At 41.8% G+C, this 20,584-nt stretch overlaps 1 protein-coding gene across 1 annotated transcript in view; it reads right to left on the minus strand.

Moving 5' to 3' along the window:
* The window catches only part of LOC105936034 (VPS10 domain-containing receptor SorCS1), a 234,871-nt gene that overhangs the window by 99,409 nt on the left and 114,878 nt on the right, over positions 1 to 20,584 (minus strand). The window lies entirely within an intron of this gene.

The raw sequence follows: 20,584 nt of genomic DNA on the forward strand, positions 1-20,584 counted from the left end.
GGGTTTCTGCTAAATTGTAGATTACGCCACAGTAAATATGCTGGCATCCTTACTGACACTCGTCTTTATCAGACAGAAGAAAACAGTTCATTCTGGCAAAATATGTAAGCAGTTAAATAAAAAAAAACATTTTTAAATGTTCTACTGGATCAGGATTTTGCAATATCCTTTGTAAATGCAAATAATGCAGCAAGCTGCAGGACACAAGCCAGATTTATGTATAAAAATCATTTTCAGCTCCACAGAAAATGATGGTGGGAAAAGATGGAGGATTTGCCTTATTGTGCGTTTCACACTCAGCCCTTTTCACAGCATCCAAAAGAGGCCCAACATAAAACCCTTACATGTTTATGGTTAAAGGAGTTCCTCCTGTATGCAGTATGCAAATCAAGACTAAAGAGAGAATTTTAGCTTTTCCTGCCAATTACCAAACAAAAAAAACAGTCTGACCTACAGCCATCTGCTGCATAAATACATTTCAGGGACGCTGATTCTCCTTCTTACTCATTTTAACAAGTAACTCCAGCTGATCAATACTTTTAATAAAAGCAATGGCTGATGTGACTCAGCCTATAATGCACTGGTGTGCTTATTGGCCTTTTGCAGCTGATTAGTTTGGTTTCACAGGGACAAAGGTACAGTACCCTTTACTTTGTCTCCAGCTGCTAGTCATTTATTAAAAAAACTCAAACCTGAACTCAATCTGCAGTCAAAGCTTCAGACTGGATCAAAGACGCTGCTTGTTGTTGTTGTTGGATCCAAACATGAAGTAAAGAAATGGCTGAATTTTTCCAGTTTAACTGAAGTGTTCTAATAATTCTTCATTATACAATATGAAAACAAAACTTAACTACAAAGACAAAAGACTAAAAATAGAGAAAATAAAATATTTTATTTTTATTAATTGTTGAATCCTAAAAGAGAAACTCTGAGGACAAGAATTCTCTCTTGTAGATCTCAGAAAATGAAATGAACAGCAGGAGCAGCAATAAGAATAACAGGAATGTCATGCAGGTGAAGACCAGAGACATTTTTCCCTATTCATCTCTTTTCACTGCTTTTCGGTGGGTTTTCATATGACCAGGGTCAAAGTCAGTATCGGTAACATGAGGTGATACCTGGAACCTTCAGAGCTGTGTAATGCAATAACATAGCTCCTCAGACTACGGCTCCCAGCATGCAACACAGCTTGAACCCTGACCCCTGCATACAGCACATTCAGGCTGTGACCATGGCTCCACCCAAAGGTAGAACCGTTGAAGCCCGGGACAGTTTGGTCTCTTCCTGCAGGTTTTACTGTAATGGAGAGGACCCTGCGCCTGAACACGCAGTGGAACCAGTGGTTGATGTTTTGCTGGACAGAAGCCGAACATCACCTTTATGCCCCTATCAGAGGATTGACAGAGGAGGTCCAGACTCTAACTTTAATTAAATTGAAGCGCACAAGGAGAAACAAAGAAGTTCTCTCCTCTTTCTGTCCACAGACTTTCCTGATTTTGGCCAAGCAGATCATAAAGACCACCACCGCTACCTCGACAGCCGCTCTGCACAGACCGGGCGAGCCAACGCACCTTCAACCCCCCGCTGATGCCGGCGGGACATGGCAAGGAGCCACCAACCTGTTGCACTGAGGTGCGCCACATTCCTGGACCCATCTCCTGACCAGAAGGGATGAAACAATGTTGTCTTTTCCTTATAGACCTATAAATCAAAATGGTGCCTGGGCAGAGGGTGTTAGAAGTAGGTTTTAATGCCGAAGTTTCACTCCAGGAGGCGTTTGCTGGACTATCTGTTGAATGCTTACATTGTGTGACTGAATTCAGGTGATAAGCTGTTTATTTTGTTAGTTTTGGTTTCAGCCACGACCACGGCTGAGATTATTATCCAGGATCTGATCGCTAAACCCTATTCTATTTTCCTTTCTTCCCTTCTCTCTCTCTTTCCGTCGTTTCTTGGGATTCCCGGGGCTTTTTTCTAAGCTCATTCATTGTGATAGCTAGTAGACCTTGTCTTGAGTTTAGCTGCACCTTGGTTCCCTGTGTGGTTGTGGCAGCTACCTGTGGCTAGTGGGTCAGTCCATTGTCTGAGGCGCCGCCATCTTGAGCCTGCCTGGGCTAACCATTGTTAGCAGTAGCTCATTGTCTTAGAGCCGCCATCTTGAGCCTCTAGCTTAGCTGTTTTGAAGCTAACTGCAGCTAGGCATTGCTAATGGCTAGCAGGCCTAGTATTTTAAAGAACCATCACATTACCTCTAAGTATTAGCCGAATCAATTTCAATGCTGTTTACATTCCATGTGCTGCTGTTTTAATGGTGATTCAATTATTAATTAAGTGCGGCTTATTTTAAAAAGTGTGAAAGTTACCGGAAGTCTGCTGCCTCCGAGTTTCATCACTTTGCTGTCTGTTTATTTTATTTTATTATTTTATGTTGTGTGTTTGATTCAGTGGGTAGTGTGTATAAGTAGTATTAGTGTTAAACAGAATAATTGCTTTTGTCACGTTTAGCAGATGAGGACCTAGGCGGCAACAAGGCGGAGGCAGGATGGTGGTGAGAAAAAGGGGAATTTTAATGAAAGCAAAAACTTACAACTCAGGCAGCAACAGCGCGGTGGTGGGGGGGGGCACGGTAGGATCACAGCGCTGAACACAGTAGGTATGCAGAAGGTGAACACTGAATGACCCGACAACAGGGAAACAAACTGAGGGAACTTCAGCTAGGTCATCTATGGTTATTTTATATATCAGTTACCAAATCATCCCTGGATGGATATACATAGAGACGTGTTTACTTTGTTGGTGGTTAATGATTAGTGATTCCAATTGCAATTATAAATTAAGATTATTAACACTTACTGGTGGCTAACCTAACTCAGTTTCAAAACTGGTTAAACATCTATCTTTTATGTTAAATAAGGTTAATAATTGCTAATTGATAGGTCTAATTGATAGTTAAAATCATTAAAGGCTGGTAGCCCTTAATCACCATTGGGACGCATTTTCCGCTGTAGATTACCTTTGAGTAAAATAACACATACAGGCAGCACATCAACATGAACCGCTGCAACACAGCCTCACTGAAAAATTTTTCTGTCCTATCTTTCATTTGGACGTTTCATTTACATTGGCTTGCAAAAAAAACATTTTTAAAAAACTTTTACGCAGTGAAAGAGAAGAAAATAGGTAAGCAGAATCATAAAGATTCATAAGAGTTTAGACAATTAAAGAGAGTTTGAGGCTTGCTGTCGTTCTCAGACAATAAATTGGGCCTTAGAAGCAACTGGACTTTCACTCAGCTCTTTCTGAAAATGCATCAACACCTATCCAGCAGCGATAGGTCCGGTTGCCTCTGATTCAAGCTTGTTTGCTGTTGTGATGACCCGGATAACTGAGAATACGCATGTTTGACAGCAGGCTAAACTGGGTTAAACAGCTTATCATCTCCAAAGAATATGAGGCCTGTCTGTCTTACATTCTATCTGAGTGTGCCGGCAGGTGCATCTGTGTGTTCATTGATGCACAGCATGTAGTTGGTTTACATCATTTAGTCTTAAAAGGAGCATTTACGTGTAAGATATTCCATGCAAGCAGAGTTAAAATCATCCAGCAGCTGATCGACATTTCAATGCTGGGGAAACTCCAGAGAGGAAAGCTCTCAGTCAGTAGAAGCAACTGAAAGATGTGATGCTATCGCTATGAGCTGAGCGGGAGCCAAGTGCAGATGTAAAAAGATTGAACTCCACTGTGACATGACAGACCGATAAATCTGGGCATAGATCACACGCCAGAACCCCTGCTTCTAAAGACGGTTCTACACAATGGTGGACTGTAGAGGACAATAGTTATCCCCATGACTGTACTGCCAGCCATGGAAGACTGGAGCGTCCGCAGTGCGACTTCAAGGTTTGTCAATGTCTCTCCTTTCTGGTCATTGTGTCAGAAAATAGGCTCAGACTCCTTCAAATGACTCCTGACACAGCACCACAACCCCCAGATGATGGAGTTCTTCAACCTCAACTCTTTAGGCCAACAAGACATGGAACCTCATTGCACCCACTTGTGTCCAGACTCTCTTTTTCTTCTAAGCTATAAAATATGACCACAGGTTGCCTTTTTGAAACAGTTGGACCAATGAGCATCGCCTTCCAGCCTAGTTCTGAACTCCTAGGTTTTTTTTTTTGTGTTTGTATAGATCTGCAGCGTCTCATCCTGCCAAGAGACGCCTTTCACTCTGGCTTGGGTTTATGACAGGAGAACTTCAACAGAAACATGCTGTTCTGTTCATGGCGTGTCCTTGGCCCTGAGTTTTGTCCTCAATAATTCAGATACTTGAATGCTTCAGAAAAGAAGGGAGAGAAAGTCTCACTGACAGCAGTTAAACAACGGAACGCTCTCCCACATCACCCCTACTTTCTGTGTTACTTTTCTGTGTGTGAGCGGATTGAATTCTGGGTTATTTTGCGCTAATGCTCCAGCAAGCCACAGAGGCAATAGTGGATTATTCCCTGTATCAGCACAGGCCGAGGGAAAAAGCTAAAGTTAGCTCCAGGTTGTGCTTAAGTCAGAGGAACCGAGTCTCATAATTGAAGCCAAAGGGCAGTGAAAGGGGAGCAGCTCCAGCCAGGAGGGAGTAAAGTATTCACAAGGGGTTGATAAATGTCAGCAGTAAACATGCCGGAAGGCCTAAAGGTCTCAAAGCCTCCTGTTGTCAATGCCAGCCCCCTTTAGTCACTAATGTAAGGCAAGAACCCAGAAAACAACGTTTCAGTTCAACCATGGAAGAAAATCCAACGCGTTCTTGTTGAATCTGGACATCTACATCCAGCGCTCTGTTTAAAAAAATCTTTTCCCACATTTTAACATAAGCCTCTCTGCATTCCTTGTCATTTTAAGTGACAGACCAACAGAAATCAGTGAATTTCATTCACTACCATCTGACCATCGATAGTAACAGGATTTTATTTAGGGCAACACAATAAAGATACCCCTAAATAAATACAAATGCACTCTCTACTTAATATGTTTGATTTGTAAGCATGTTGAACGGTACAGGAGCCTGACGTCAGCGACTGCACTGTTGAAAAACAGAAGTTTTCCCACAACAGACTCTAGAACAAAGAATGGTTGAAATGTGAATGAATGGGAAAAGATCTTGGATTTCAGAAGACTTTGCATGAGCCTGTAGTTTTATTTTCTCTGACTGAAGTCTGATCAAGATGGTAAAATGTGAATAAGAAACACAGTGAATGAAAACATCTTTATTTTATATATATAAATGATGGTCTGTAAAAGAAAAGCCCATCAGAGTGGTGACCTGTTAGTCTGCTGCTGGATGAGACGATGAGCAGTTCCTGAGTTAACGCTAACACACTGAGGAGGTAACAGCTCTGCAGGCCTAGATTGGCCGCTGTGTATCCATGTGGAACTGTGTTAACTCTGAAAAGTGTCTGCACTGACAGCATGTAGCAAATCAAATCACTCTCACTACTTTCTATCAATGAATATTCATGGAAAACACTTTCCATCAAACCCCATCGAGCACAGCGTCTCTCAGCGCAGGACATGAAAGTGCAAAGAGTTGATATACATATCCATAATTATTACTTCTCCGCTCTGGGCCGTCTCTTCCTCTACGTCGACCAGGTGCTTTCAACTGTTTGATCCGACTTATTAAACGTAACTCCTGTCTCTTGATCTGAGCCATTTAAGCCTGCTGCTAATTGAATGCTGCCTGACATTTTAGCTCAGCAGGACCCTGCCAGACCTGACAAACATGTCAGTTTCCGCCTTTCTGTATAATTGGGTTTCCATCTTGGCTCGGTTAGCCGCCCCATCGTGGTGCCGCTGAAGCTGGGAGGCTGACGAGCCGTGAATGGAAACCCAGAGATACAGATTCATTAGGTACGGATGATCTGAGACGAGACAAACAAGAGTAGGTTACCCTCTTTAGACATCTGATCTGATCTGCTTTGAGCCGGAGATATAATGACTTCTTCAAGCAGTAATCATCAGCTAATAACACAACATTTGCCCTCTGCAGAGGATTTAACTACAATTTAAATAATGAGCCTTTCTGACTAAATGTTGAGCAACTTTTATTTAAGATATTCAGCTCACAAATTTCTGACTATATGTATCAATATTTGCTTAATACCAAAATCTAAAAACAGACATGTATTAACAAATTAGAACTTCATCCATCCATCATCGGACCAGAGGAGGGGTTAACCAGGGCAGGTTGCTGGTTCATCTATGGGCAACACAGTGGAAAGAAAAGAATCCACTTTAACTCCTACACAAAGGCAACTTTTGGAGGTGTAGGGTACACTAAAAACATAATTTAGAGTCAAAACGTGAATAATGTGGCTTACAGCTAAGGAAAACACAACATTTGGTTCCATGTGAATATTAGTTGATACTTTATGTTTTCTTGTTATCTTTCCAAAGTTTGGAAGCCACAGCTCTGGATCATGTGTGGGAACTCCTCAGTAAATGTTCAGACCCAGGCTGTATCTAGCCTCGTGAGACCATCCTGATCTCGCGAGCTTTCAAGGTTTCACTCGCAGATCAGTCTGGCTACTCTCCGTTAAAGAAAATTTGGAGTCGTTCACCAAACGAACGTCCAATCAGCGTTGGCTTTGAGGCGGGTTGAGGTGTGACGCAACGGGAAGTGCGACAGTTCAGTCTAAAGAACATGGCGGCTTCAGCCGATGAAACTAGCGTTAGCGTGGCTATCGAGCAAGTTTTATCAGAATTACAGAGCATTTATTTGCTGAGCTAACGAGCCTTTACTTGCAGCAGCAAGAGTAGCTTGGCTTGTGGTTCTGTTTTCGTCGTCGCTCTGTTACGAGCGACGACGAAACTGATTGGTTCATTTGGCCCGTCTATCACCAACATAGGCCAATCAGCTAACCAGTATTTTCACCCCTTCCCAAAATTACTTCAACGGAAGGTTTCCAGATGGATATGCGGAGCAAATCTATCTGGCGGAGTCAGGTAAGGCTGTATCTGCAGTGAAAGTTATTTCTAAAAGGAACCGACTCAATGTGGCTGAACAAAAATGCATGCCACACTTTTATGACTTTTAGGGGGTAAATCCATTGAAAATTGGGTTTCCTTTTTTTTTTTTTTGGCAGTTTTTGCTGCCAACAAATACATATGTACAGTAATTTATTAGCACTGACCCTTGTTAGATTAAGCATTTTTAATAAAACACAATGTTATCATTTGAAATTCCTCTCAGGACAGAAAACATCGGAATCATCTGCAAACACAAGAATGTGTCCAATTAGAGGAAAGAAATGCTGTTGCTTTGGGAGATGAAACACTAAAATGTGCATCTGTAGCTTCCTTAGTGGATGAAAAAAAAGAAGACCCTCTCCTCCCTCCGTCTTCTGTCCCAGTCCCCCCCCCCCCCCCCTCTGTCAGCCAGAGTCCCTCCATCTCTCTGCCCATCTGGAACGGTAACTCCCAGCCGGCTTCTCCTCCTCAGCCACACGTGCTGCGGGATGTTTTGCCGCTCGGCTCGTCGCAGCCATTTGCAGATTCCTGCCTCAGGCTTGACAGATGTTACGTTCCCTCAGACCCACCAACACACCACCTCACAACAAAACCATCATCTGTTAGCTTCTCCTCGACCGCGCTAGCAGCACTGGGCCTGTTGCTGTGCAGCCGGTCAGCCAGCAGAGCGTGGCTGATTCACTGTGATTCATCCAGCATGTGGTGTGACCTTAAAAAGCCGGCAGACTAACACAGACTTCACCTCCCTCCTCTCAAAGCGTCTCTACACCAGCTAATATCGGCGTGCTCTGATTGCAGCAGGTGGTGTAGCTCCAGGTAAGTGTGCTGAAAGCAAGCATGTGCTGTAATGACCGGCCGATCAGCAACAACTTCTGAATTCTGCTGCGGGCGAGATTACGCAACATTCTGCTTAAAGTAAGTAATAAAAGTTACTTTTGCTCTCTGCCCTTTTGAATATTCATTCTTCATAAATATTGATTTTTCTTACAGTTTCTGCTTTCAAAGTAAAAGCACTCAACAGGTCAAACACAAGATGGCTTTATATTGAGTTGTGAATTTATTAATTCCAGCACTTTTTCATCCAAAATAAATACATTTTATGTGTGTATTAAGGACCTGTAATAGTAAACTTAATTGGATACAGTGAGAAATGGGAAGAGGTACTCCGGGTGTCAGTTTAGCACAGTGTGGTAGAAATCTGTCTTAATTTACAACATGACTCTTAAAACTAATTTGCTTCATACATTTCTATTTTTAAAACAACAACTTAGAAGGAGAAAATTATAAATAAAAATATTAACAAGTCCATTAAGGAGAAGTTATTTTGAGGTTCAGATGTCTACAGGTGATAATACATTAGAAATAACTTTTTTTAATCACCCTAAAAATCATCTTATTGTTTTAAACCCCTTGGCACCCCAGAATGATCTGCAGGATGTCAGAGGATCCTCCTGGACCTGTTGTCTCCATGACCCAACGTTAGCTAGGCAGAAGACAGATGGATGGATGTTTTCCTTGACTGTTTTCCACTCATGAACGCCACGTTCTGCTGGTATCGCCGTAACTAGTCATGTGACATGCCAGTAAAATTGTCTCAAAGATGACATTCAAACTATTTATAGCAACGGACAATCTACAAAGTTCAAAATCAAAGCAGAAGACTTAATTTTGGGACTACTACCATTTCTACGGGGCTTCTCTGTCATCATAATGTCATTTTTATCATACCTTGGATCATGTTCCACCAACAGTCATGGTCAAGCTAACTGGTTCAAGTGGACCTATTGCTTTGTAATCATTACTGGCAGTTATAATGTGGATATTTTGCAGGTTAGAATCAGAAGAAATGTGAGAATTGCCAAGTTGCTTCATACAACAAGGAATGAGACTTCAGTTCCACTTTGCTCCCATTGAAGACATTTTAAGTATTATGCAGAAAAAGGGAAAATATAAATACTTTTCCCTTACATATGAATATGTATATTTGCTATAAAAGACATGGTTTGGTGCAAATATGAATGGTGTAGATCTGGATTCTCTGACTGTTTAATGAGAGTCAGCCTGGGGAGAGAAATTGTGTCTGTGGCAGCTGGTTTTAGCAAATAGAGGTCTGAAGCATTTAAAGAGTAACAAAGTGGACCTTCTATCACCTGAAGAACATCTCCATGATTAATCAGCGGGATCTCCAAAAACGAATCTATGCGTTTATCTTTAGTAGAATTGATTACTGCAGCTGATCCAGAACGCTGCTGCCTGCGTCCTCACTAAGACTAAGAAAGTAGAGAACATGGACCCGGTTCTGAAGTCCTCACTAAGACTAAGAACGTAGAGAACATGGACCCGGTTCTGAAGTCCTTCCACTAAGGAGTGGAAGGACTTCAGGAAATATAAACAATATATTGTACAAACATTAAATTATGTTGTTGGAACAACACAAATTTCTCATTAAAGCATGCGCTTTATTGCTAGAGCATAAAATATGTTGATGGAGCAGAAAAGTGATGGAGATGTCTCGTCTACCGTGACAGATTAAGTGGCGTGGCGTGATTTTGCTCTCACTGAGCCGTTTGGACAGAGCTGTGATAATCATGTGTTAACTGAGAAGGAACTTAAAATGCCCACGGCTGAACATGAGGAAGACCCGATTGATGTAGCAACATTTCTCACAAATGGTGAAGTTTTAACTTTATGTAGTTAGAAAACTCTACAAATACGCATCAGTTTCTGTGAATCTCTTTGATTCCATTGCAGGACTCCACCAGCTGGGGTAAAAAGCAGGAAGAGGCACTTATTCTCTCTCTAAATACATTACAAGCCTTGCAAAGAACAATGAGGACAATAAATTATGCTAGAAAATTGGGTTTAAAGATCAGAATTACAACTTTGAGCGAGATGAATAACAGAATAAAAAGTATGCTGTTCTTTGTTGCTTTAAGTACTTTGGAAGAAGAAGTAAAATTAATTATGGTTGACTTACATTTGGCTACTTTGTTTTTTTTAGACTTGCGCTACCAGCAGCACTAAAACTAAATGCACTGTTTTTATTCCACAAATATGTCTGACAAAAAGAAGAAAATGTTAAAGTGCAGAGACTGAGGAATGACGAAGTGACTGGTGTGCTCCCTTATTTTACTCTCTTACCTTGAAAGGTTTGTGTTTTCACTACATTACCTGACAAAAACCTTTTAGCATGCTAAAAATTCAAAGTGATCCATTTCTGACAAGGAAACTCAACATTTATATTCACCGATGTGTTCATAATGAGCAGTCTGACCCTAAAAGCTGAAAACCAGTAAACTGAAATAATTATAAAGTAATAATTGTAGCATTTTTAATGCAGATGAGGACGTTTTTAAGGGTTTGCTTGATGGGTCTTTTAATATTTCCATTTCCATTAAACGCTGGAACTATTATCTATTCCAGCCTTTTCTGATAAGGATTTAAACAGTTCAAACACTACAAACGCTTTTGAGAAAGTGACCAAAGTGTGAAAGCGAGGAATGGTCCTGAAAGAACAACAGGAGGAAAAAACAAGTGTTTGAGGTCTGATCTCAGGTAAGTTGGTGCTGGGCCCACCTGCCTGTTATTGTTGTCACAGCCCCACCGGGGGGTGAATGTTTGCAACATGTAAACACGAGGGTCCACAAACATGGACCGGCAGGGAAGCGATGGCTTTGTCATGAAGATCTACCTGAGATCTGGAGCTTTTGTTTAAGTGAGTGAAGAGCCGTATTATGCATTCCTCACAGAGAACACTCAAGCTGAGAGCAAAGCAGAAGCTCAATCCATCTGTCACTCAATGCTTCCCCAGAAAATTCTCTTTGTTTTCCAACCATTAGAGGCTATCCCCATTTGTATGACCGCAATACGTGAGCTTCTTTTTTAAAGCAAGCACTCAGCATCCTCACCAATTTACTATAATTGTGGGCTCTCACACAAAATCTCAGAGAAAAAGTCTAAATTATTTCCCCTCATGTGTGCTCCAGCTCTGATCTCACATGTATGGCGTCTGTATGGAGCCACAATCTAAAAATTGATGTAATTACTGTGCTGTCAGCCTGTTTCTCTGTGACTGACCCTGGGGCCAGGTATCTATTTATCCAGTTTTTGCTGCCCTCCTTCTGCCCTCTACACCCCTCCTTGCTCACTCGCTCTCTGTCAGTTTATTTGCCGATGCTCCCTCCCCGGTGTTTTACTCCCCTGATCTCTAGCAACCTCAAAGGTCTAATTTACTCCCATTCCTGCAGTAAAAAGAGGCTTTTGTTTCCCACCGGCAGAAGTCACATGGTGCCCTCCATGGGGGCAGCGATGAGAGTCAAAAACCTGCCATGTCTGCTGCCCTCCTTCACTAGCCTGCCTGCCTGTGTGCCTGGAAGAAGGGATGATGCTTTGTTTCGGAGTGGGAGACTATGTGCAGGACATGCGCTGTGCTTTGTCTCCAAGCTGTTGCAAGACATAGAAACAATTTTCTGTGTTTCAATTGTCAGTAAAGACGATGAACTCATAAATTTAAGTCTTTTCTTCACTAATACCACCTGGAAGTGGATTAAAAAAAACATTAGACGGTAGGAACAGATGCAAATCACCACTTTTTTTGCGCATTGTTAAGGCAACTTCTGACAGCAAAGGTTACATTGAATAGAATAGAATAGAATTTATTGTCATTTTCCACTCAATGAAAAATGTTTTCCTTCAGAGATTTAAGGTGTAAATGAAGTCAGCTGTGGTTCATAAACGCATCCTCAGACTTCGCCTCCTATTCTGCTGAGAGCAGCTGGAGAACCACACAGGGCAGAAACACAGCAGGAGGTGCTCTGTCTCTGTGGTGAGGTCAGCAGACGATGTGGAACCTCTACTTATCGACTCTTTCAGCCAGAAGTATCAGGACAGGAGTGTGTGTGGCGTCAGAATTATCTCCTTTGTCCAGGAGATGTTGAGGTCCAGGTTCTTTTTCTGGCATCATAGCGTTAAGTTCTGGACCTCCTCTGTAGATTGGCCCATTATTATCAAAATTAAAGCCTACAACTGTGGTGTCCTCAGCAAACTTCACTATGGTGTTAACTCTTCCCTCCAGGTCGCTAAGTTTATTAATCACCGTATGGGGAATAGCTGTTAAAGGCAGAGCTGAAATCCTCAAAAAGCATCCTGACACAGGTGTTGTCCTTCTCCAGGTGGGTCAGGGCTTCGTTAAGAGCTGTTAGAACTGCATCCTCCAGTGACCTATGCGTGCACGGTCATCAGGAAGAGCAGTTTTAATGCGTGAGAAGATGAGTCTTTTAAAACATCTGGTGATGATCTCGATCAAAGCCAGCAGACGACATTCATTCAGTTAACCACAGCCTTCTTTGGTTGTGGATTTATTGTTGCAGACTTCAGGCATGTTGGAACAATAGAGTGAAGGAGGGATATGGTGAAAATGTTTCTGAGGATTCGTCTACTAAAACCTTCTGGACCAGCAGTCTGGCCTAGCGTTGGTAGAGCTGTGAAGGCTCCTCCTGTATCTCTGCTGGTTTAGTGGGGGTCGGAAAAGATGTGATTCTTCTGGAGTGTCCTCTCAATGGTGCTAGTGCCACTCAAACTGTCCCTGTATCTGGCCCTCAGTGTTGTTTGAAATCGATCTTCTATGTGCTGCTTGTACCTGTGCTTGGCTTCCCTGATTACTTCCTCAAGCTTCCACCTGGCTTCTTTGTCAGCCTGCAGGTCTCCAGATTTAAAATCAGCCAGTTGTGTTCTGAGTAGTGTTTTAGGTTTACTGGTGAATTATGTTTCTTGGTTTGGAAAAAGCCATCTTAAATTTAGCTTACAGTCTTTGCACAAAACTTAATCCATGAGAGGACAGCAGGTCTGTGTTCTTGGTAAAACGCCCCAGTCTGAGTTTACAAATTAATTCTGGAGGCCTGAGATCAGAGAGTCCCAGATGTGGCAGAGGCATAGCTTTGTATGAATTTAGGCAAAACATTAACATGACTAAAGTCCTCTGCTGCAACTATTATGATGTCCATGGTTATAAGAACCAAATGTTGTCCCTGTCTGAATGTGCTCATCATTGTGGTCAAAAGTAGACTGTTTATTCTATCCCAGAGCTGCTTGTCCTCCTGAGCTGCTCCATGCGTTTATGTAGCTGTTGTTTAGATTCTCCACTGATACAAAACGCCGCTCAGCTGACCGGTGTTGTGTATGCGCAACACATCGGGGAAACACAAGGCATGTTTATTTATACAGCACTTTCTGCAACAAGACGTTCTAAGTAATTTTCTCCAAACACAACATACCAGTAAATTTCAAACTTAATAACACCCTCAGACAAAAACTGGTTCCCAAAGACTCAACAGCCAGACCACAGCTGAGCGGCGTTGTGTCTGCGGTCCGATGCAGAGAGGACGGCCAGACTCCATCAGATAAACTAAACTACAGCTACATCAACGCCTGGAGCAGCAGGAGGACCAGCAGCTAGGGACCAGATTCAGCAGTCCACCTGCACCTCAAGAACAAAGGAGACACTTTTGACAAAAATGATGTCCAGATCCTGGACGGGGAGAACAGGTGGTTTGAAAGAGGGATGAAAGAAGCCATCTTGGTTCAAAGAGAAAAGCCATCAGTGAACAGAGGAGGAGGATTGAGCTTCCAACTCCCCAGTGTTTACAACTCGGTCCTCCAACACGTTCCAGAGAGATTACATCAGCATCTCATCATGATCCAGGAGACCAAGTCCTCCACTCACACCAAGCAGCAGCTTCTAACCACCAAGGACAGAGATGGTGGGTCACTGATTTACATCTGACCTGGACTGGTTCTAGGAGGATGGACATCCATGTCCTGAAAAACAGCAGCGCTCCACCTGCAGGTTGATCAAAGCCTACAGAACTGACAAAGACTCTTGGATAAGAGTTGAAATGTCTTTAAAAAGAACTGAGAGAAAGTCCATTTGCCTCTGATTTAAGCCTGTTTGATGTTGTGATAACCCGGATCACTGAAAAATGGGACATGACTTCCAAAAACCCGGTTTGTTTGCTCCTTTCATTTTGTCAAAATCTCAAAGGAAAATCTGTACCCCACATATTTATTGGGCTAGGAGCATTCAGAGAGGAATCACTGGCTCATGAATAGCATTAAAAGCTCAGATAAAACAGGTAACATAGTTACTTTCTTTTATGATGAGTAATAACTCATCAGCCTATGAAATCCAATCCCTGACTCCATTTTCAAGCTAGAAGAGATTAGATCAGAAGATCTGAAAGCACAGATGATTTACTTCACTCTCCACTTAAATAATGTTTTTTCCCTTATAACACTGCAGCATCGTAGCTGTAAGAACACCCTGGTCCCACATTACAGGGAGAAGCCCGGTTGCTGTACATCTGATGATGACGGTTCAACCCAAAGCGGTGATGTATGATGTTAAGGCTCTGATTGAGCTCTACCTCTAAATCTACACCTTAAATACATTTTGTCGTGTACTTGGAGTCTCTGGTAGTGCAGAAAAGTTGGATGTAGTCTGTCTAGGTGATGCATGGATATCCTCATATGTAATTTGTGTCTCTTTTCAAGCTGTTAAGTTTTCTCTGTTCTCTATTACATTTTTTTAACAATTATGTCACAATGTTTGCTGTGGAGTTGCTGAACAAGGTACAGATGGCACAAAAATGATGTGGATCAGAACCGGTGCAAACATTATTCTCAGAACGAGCACTTGGCATATATAGTTTTATTTGAAGATAAATATATGTTTTTTGTGTGTTTTTTATTGTCATTGTGCATGACTCGGCCCCTTTAAGGCATTGCTTGGTATTCATTCATAAATGTTCATTATGAGTGTGGACTAAGGGGAGAATGTAAGACACGTAGGACAGCAGCCTCTGACAGAGAGAGGCGCGCCGTGGTTCACTGCTAAATTGGCCGTCGGCTTAGATTAAATCTATTGACTGTGACAACACCTACAGTGATGATAGCCTTCTGATGATGCCGCTGTGACTCAGCGTTGTTTTTATTTTCCTCAGGTCCCAACGAAAGGCCGCGCTACTGCAACGCGATCTGTGTGAGGGAGAGGTGTTTAAACCTGTGTGAGACTGAGATTATTAGCATTCAGGTCTGAGTGTGAAGGGAAGCTGGAAACACAGACACAGAAGCAAATGTGTGCTAATATATGAAAAAAAACTATTATGTTATGTCCCACTTTATTTAGATTTATCTGCTTGTGTGTCTGAGTGTTTCCCTTTCCGTGTGGACAGATATTACCAAAGCTGCCAAGTTGTTTGCAGATCTTCATCTGCTTGCTGTTGTGGGTTTAAACTGAGGTCTGGTGCTGCTCAGCGAGCTGTTTTTTTGGACTTGGAAGCTGTCGTGATCTCCTGTTGTTGCTCTGCAGCGCTGCCTAATTAGTAAAGCTTCTGGACCGTACAAGTTGCCTTGCTGAGGTCCCGCCACTCTCCAAGCAAACGCAACAAAAGCTTCTAAAACGTGGGTTTTCCTCTCACTCTGCTTTTCAGTGCGAATGAATCCAGTTCATGACATAAAGTGAAAAACGCCACGGTAATAGCTTCATGGGAAATTAGAGACGGAGTTAAATAAATCCGTCTTTTTGTGGTCCGACGCATTAGAGGAGCTTTTTTCTGCAACAGATCCGCAACCATGCCGGGAACGAGAACATTTTAACTCGCAATCACTCTCATTCTCCAGAGGCAATAAAGCCTAAATGGATGCAACAAGGTCAGACAAGAGGAAACTGCTGCTCCTGGGTTAGGGAGTATTTGGAATAATTATAGAGAAAATGGACATGCATAAAATCTGGTTAAAAAGAGTTGTAATTGTCCAGGGTGATGATGGAACCTGAGTTCATTTTCCCAAATGGAGCTGAGCTGAGAAAAAGTAATTAACACTCATCATTACCGATGAGCTGCCACGGATTTACACAGAAAGGTTTTCCAAACCTGCTAAAAGGAAGAAAAAAAACAAAAACCAAACAGAAATTCTCACCTAACTGGCACCAGATCAGATTAATCTTCGCTTCAGCTGCAGGATGGAAACGGTTCTGGAAAAGGTCGCATCGTTCATTCTTTTATTTTGATCACAAAAAAGTGACAGAATGTCATGGAAGGAGTTCAAACCCTCTTCCAGCAGACCTGAGCCAGACTCCTGGACATTTCCTGTTTTAAAGCCGTAAGGAGCATCTGATCCGGTTTCAAACACATGAATGCACAGCTCAAGGTGGACTGCATCCAGGATCATTTGATTTCCTCAGCAGCGCCTGGAACAGCACACTGTTGTGTTCAGCTCCAAATGGCCACTAATTAGCAGGAAAAAAAACCCTACCTGCTCAGCTTCCTGTCTGACTGATGCAGCGTTAGATTCATCCAAACATTTATACCTTCATGTTTCTGGGCAAAAGGACCAAAACCAGAAGCAGGGAGGGGCAAATGTCTGAATGCAGGGTGACTCCATTTGATCACAGCCTGTAATGAAACTCTGGCCATTTTACATCAGACCTGGCAGAGCAGAAATCATCCAGATGAAGATGAGTCAACGCCATCGTGGAAGTTTTTTTTCTTAGCTTGATAAATCAGAGACGAGAAAAAGTAAAACCATAAACCATTAAGAGGTTTTGCTACAATTTCTGCACATAAAAAACAAAACATTTTACCACATGTAAAAGGTGGTTATGCAGTGCAGCTTTTTTTTTAAGGTGAGCTATTAATAAATTGACTTATCTTATAAACAAAGCTGAGCCTTAAGATCATTTTATTATAATGGGAGTAAGGTCAGGTCTCCTACCTGAGATGGATAATTGGACTCTTTGACACAGAGACAAACAGGACAAACAACCATTCACACACATTCACACCTAAGGAGAATTTAGAGAGGCCAATTAACCTAACAGTCATGTTCTCTGACTGTGAGAGGAAGCCGGAGTACCCGGAGAGAACCCACGCATTCACAGGGAGAACATGCAGACTCCATGCAGAAAGACCCAGGACAAGGGTCACAGAGACAGAGGTGTATGAAAATATGTCTGATAAGTGGCTGTAATATTTTCAATTAACTTAAACTTAAGATAGACGTGTTTTTGTTATTGTGGTTTTTTTATGATAAAACTGAGATGATCATGAGTAGCATTATGAAAGGGAAGACAAGTTTATTTGTTTCAGTGAGAATTCATAGTGCTGAACTTGAACAGAACATGAGAAAGGAAAATATTCAGAGGAACGCACATTGGGAAATCAAGATAAGTTGGACTATAGATTTAATCTAACAAAGTTTCAGTGAACTACAACAGTTTAAGTAGAACATTAACATCTAAAGGCAGCTCTAAACAAGCAGATTTTTAACCTTGATTTAAAGGAACTCAGGCTTTCAGCACTTTTACAGTTTTCTGGAGTGCAGAGAAAGAGAGACATGAAGATGATTAAAATTCTGCAAAATATTAATCATCAAAAGTAAAATATACGATGTTATTAATGTGAGAGGTCAACGACAGGGTGCTATAGAGCAGTGGCTCCCAAACCTTTCTTTGTGGGCCCCCCAGTGATTTAACAGAAAGTTTTCACACCCCCTTCAACTAATCTTTTTGACAGTTTAACAAAGAAAAGCCGACTGCACTGCAACATATAATAATAAAATAAACCGCAGTCTTCTTTAATTCATAAAACTACCACTTTTAAAGTATAACTGTTTTACGTTTAACTGCCTATTTTACTGTGTAATTGAATTCAACATTGCTATCAATATATAGTTTTTAAATAACCTCTAAAAATTGGTAATTTTTCCAGTCCAGACTCTTGACCCGAGGTAAAGGGGGGGCTGTGGAGCCGTCAGCTTTGGATAGTACAGATTTGGTTCCTACAAGCAGGATCTCAGTTTTGTCACAGTTTAGTTCAGTTAGTTAGAAATTCTCCGTCCTTTGGGAAAAAAATCTATTATTTTAAAAACTAGCTGATGAAGATGTGGCAAAAACTCTGATTTGTGTGTTTCTGAGAGCTGAGTCAGCGATGAATGAGAAATTGAGAAAAACACCCAATAACTGACTGAGCAGCTAAAGCCAAGACAACATTGTGCCCAGTTTGGCTAAAGAAGCCTGGATCGTCTTGGTACTGTTGTTTTTATTTGCCAAATTCATTATTTCATCTTTCAGGAGGATACTTTTATGGTCCAACAACTGTTCTGCAGGAATTCTCCATCTCCTGAGCTGAGGAGCAGAACATTTAGAACCGCAGGTTAAGGGACCCAGTCTGGTTCTCTCAGAGGCGACACTATGAGACCGAAGACTAAGGTCGTTTTTACAGCTGATCGTCCGGTAGACTCGGTTCGATTGGGGACCAAATTGCAACTTTTCAGCTGGTGCGGTTTGCTTTCGTGCTGCATTTTGTCAAACGAACCAAACCTCATGACCAGCCCGTTCAACCCCTCGCCTGTGATGCCGCTGCACCAAGAAACACAGAAACACTTGTAGCAAGTGTGCCAGGCAAGCCCAATTCAACAGTGGGCTCAGCATGAGCCGAGGACGAGGCAGAGGACCACGGAGACTGTCGCTTCATGCATGCTCAGTATGAGGGATTGCTGCAAAGCCATCAACAATGCAGACGACTGTCCACTGTGGCTCTACGCTCTTTCAGGAGGAGTGAATGCTGCTTGGAGAGACTTGATGCAACCTGCTGGGTTTCCTTAGAGAGGAAACTTTCTCACCAACCTGGAGGATCTGACCCAATCTCTATAATCTGATTAAATTTGACTTTGGAAAGAGCCTTGAGATGATATGTTTTATGAATTGCCGCTATATAAATAAAATTGAATTGAATTGAATATTTTAGACCAGGCGGTGAGACGGGTCTGTATGAGGCAGCAGCGTGTGAGCAGGGCGAATACAGCTTCACAGAACTGATGTCACGCATACACAGCTGTCAAGCAAGGTATTTACAACATATAAGTTACTTCATTAGTATTATAGCTCAACAACAATTGTATTTACCCAGATTGCCCTGCGGTGTAGCCTGCTTCCTGCTTTTGGAGTTAATTTTTTTGGTCCCCATCAGAGTTTGATTGCACATTCAGACCTGCCCAAATGGACTGAACCTTCTGAGCAAACAAACCAGAGTCTGAATAAAGCGCACTAAGCAGGTCTGGTGTGAATGCATCCTAAGAGAAACATGTCTGATCAATTTATCTCAGGCTGAACCGGTCGGACCTTGTAGGTCTCGTTCTGGTGAACCCTTCATGTGTTTTCACAAAATCATTTTTCAAAGTTAGAAAATCCAAACTATCCACATAAAGTGTAGGTTTAGACTTCCATAGAGAGAGACCAGATAATACAATTTTATTAAAATTGATTTCAAGTAAAAATTAATGTTAACTGTCATGAAATACAGCACGCTACTTGAAAAACATTAATAAATTGTCTTTTAGGACAAACCTTGTCAAATCGTGCAGAAAGCAACTATAATGGGATACTTTTTTTTTCAGAGCGAACAAACTTACGAACTCAAAAGATTATTTAAATAAGTCTAATTGTTTTTGACATCTTCTTGTTCCCGAGAGCAAGCTTTTCATGGGTCATGACTGAAAGACTAAGATCCCGGATACAAGCGGCTGAAATGAGTTTTCTCCGTAGGGTGTCTGGGCTCTCCCTTAGAGATAGGGTGAGGAGCTGGGAAGATCAGAGAAATAAGGCAGCGACTTAGAGGAAAAACATGCTGCTATGTCAGCTGTTCATGGGTTTTAGGTGTGAATTATCAACATGGATCTGTGCGAGTCAAACATTTAGGGTTCAACTTGTCCCATAATGTGTTTCTACATCGTTTCAAACCAGTGGCAAAGAGCAGAGCCAGCTAACTGTTCCCTCAGCTGGCCACAGAGCAGAGGCTGTTCTACTGCTGACTTTATTCCTATTAATCATCTCTTGACAAAATGATATAAAAAACCACAAGTTTCTGTTTCCTTTAGTCATCATTAAAGGGTTTGGTTACTGATGTACTAAGAGAATAAAATTATGATTGATCACACATCAGGAGAGTAATGTCCTACAAAGGCTAAAAAGATGTTGAGGTTTTTATGGTTGTGCATATTTTGTGAAGTTTTTGCTTTAGATAATTTTGTGTTTTGATGTTTTTTGGACTTTTTCTTTTTAATTCATCTAACTTCCAGCTCTCTATACTCGTGTCCAGTCTGGACAGCCTCTGATTGGTCAGTAACCACCCTGCCTGGATGTATGCTGGGGCTATTTCCTGTTGGGTCGATGGTGACGGTGGGTATTTGTTCTTTTTGTACCTTTATTTGTCTTTTTTTTCCTGTTTCTGCTTTGTTTTTGATCCTAATTATCAGTTTTGATGTGACAGATCTTCTTGTTCTGATGTAAGACGAGTTGTATGATGAGAGGCAAACTAAAACAGATGGTTTTAACCGTCAGGGGACTTAAACCTGGACACTCAATCAACAGATATCCATTTTAAACACATGAATAGTTTTTTTCTCAGCTGTCTTGGTGTAATCTGGATGTGGACAAATGATCAGTTCTGGTCTAAGCATCTTCCTGACAACCCAGAACCACGAGTTATACAATGGGCTGTGATTGACATCTCAC

The sequence above is a fragment of the Fundulus heteroclitus genome, chromosome 5 (genome assembly GCF_011125445.2).
Source record: "Fundulus heteroclitus isolate FHET01 chromosome 5, MU-UCD_Fhet_4.1, whole genome shotgun sequence".
Classification (NCBI taxonomy): domain Eukaryota; kingdom Metazoa; phylum Chordata; class Actinopteri; order Cyprinodontiformes; family Fundulidae; genus Fundulus; species Fundulus heteroclitus.